The sequence below is a fragment of the Alligator sinensis genome, unplaced genomic scaffold (genome assembly GCF_000455745.1).
Source record: "Alligator sinensis unplaced genomic scaffold, ASM45574v1 scaffold89_1, whole genome shotgun sequence".
Taxonomy (NCBI): Eukaryota; Metazoa; Chordata; order Crocodylia; family Alligatoridae; genus Alligator; species Alligator sinensis.
Window position 1 is genome coordinate 366,647 of NW_005843062.1, and position 1,904 is coordinate 368,550.

The following is a 1,904-nucleotide window of genomic DNA, read 5'->3' on the forward strand; positions in this document are numbered from 1 at the left end:
CTTTACTATGGTTTGGCCCTGCTCCAATCTCTGCTCCTCGCCGCTCTAACTTCTGTCTCATTTCTCCCTCTCCTGCTTCTGGCTCTCTGCCACTTCCAACACCTGTCCTGAGCTCCTCTATGCCTCCAAACGCCCTGTTTCTTTGCCACCATCTTATCCCCACTACCCTTTCCTTTTCCCCTGAGCAACCAGGTTTTTTCCCCTGAGCCTCAGTTTCTTTCCTGGCTGTCTCCTCCTTGTCACCACTTACCTCCCCGCCCCCACAATATCTCAGCTGTCTGCCTCAGTTTCCAGCCCCAGTCTACTTTAAGTAAACCCAAGCCTCGGTTCCTCAGCCAACTTCTCTCTAGTCTACCAGTTCTAATCCTGCTTCTGACAACTTTCACTCCCTACACTTTAACTCTCTCTCTCACCTTAAACTTCCCCCAAGTATCCCAGGTACCCCAAGCACACACACACACACTGTACCATGCAAGTTAGGAACTTACTTGTGTGTATATGTAGTGGGTTGTATGTGTGTGAACTGGTGAGTGTGTGTATGTATATATATATATATATATATATATATATGTCATTGTGTGCATGATATACGAATTAGTGATCTGTGTCTAACTTTTGGGATGTGTAGTGTATGTGCTTGATTTGGTGATAGGTATGCATGTGCCTAGGCTGGTTTGGAGGTGTATGTGCCTGAGCTGGTAGTGTGTGTATGTGTATGCACCTAATTGATTTGTGTGTTTTTATATGCGCAATTGTGTCACACCCTCCTGTCTTACAGTGCAATATTGAGATCCTGAGAGTTGACCTGACCCCACAGGGCTACACTATGATCACCTCTTGGCAAAACTGACCAACTGTGGCCTTGGGTCCACCATGATCCACTGGCTGGGGAATTGGCTGCGTGGTCGGACCCAGACGGTGGTGGTTGATGAAAGTCAATTGTCATGGTGCCCTGTGACCAGTGGCATCCCCCAAGGCTCTGTCCTTGGACCCATATTGTTCAACCTCTTTATTAATAATGTGGACATTTTGAGTCAGAAGCGGACTGGCCAAGTTTGCCAATGATACTAAACTCTGGGGTAAAGCATCCACACCTGAGGACAGGAGGGCAATCCAGGCTGATGTTGACAGGCTCAAGAAATGGGCGGATGAGAACCTGATGGTGTTTAACACTGAAAAATGCAAGATTCTCCACTTTGGGAGGAAAAATTTGCAGCATCCTTACTGGCTCAGCAGTGCTATGCTGTTTAGCATCATGGATGAAAGGGACTTGGGGGTCATGATAGACCACAAGATGAATATGAGCCTTCAATGTGATGTTGCAGCCAGTAAAGCAAGCAAAACACTGGCTTGCATCCATAGACGCTTCTCAAGCAAATCCCAGGACATCATTCTCCTGTTCTACTCAGCCTTGGTGAGGCCACAGCTGGAGTACTGTGTCCAGTTTTGGGCTCCTAAATTCAAAAAGGATGTGGAGAAGCTTGACAGAGTCCAGAGAAGAGCCACGTGCATGATCAGAGGTCAGGAAAATGGACCTTATGATGACAGGCTGAGAGCTATAGGACTGTTTAGCCTGGAAAAGTGCAGGCTCTGGGGCAATCTGATGGCCACCTATAAGTTTATCGGAGTGTTCACCAGGATCTGGGGAGATGATTGTTCACCAGAGTGCCCCAAGGGATGACAAGATCGAACAGTTATAAACTCCAGCAAGACCATTTCAGGCTGGACATAAGGAAGAATTTCTTCACTGTCTGAGCCCTGAAGGTCTGGAATAGCTTGCCACCGGAGGTGGTTCATGCACCTACATTGAATGCCTTTAAGAGAAATTTGGATGCTTATCTTGCTGGGATCCTATGACCCCAGCTGACTTCCTGCCCTTTGGGCAGGGGGCTGGACTCGATCTT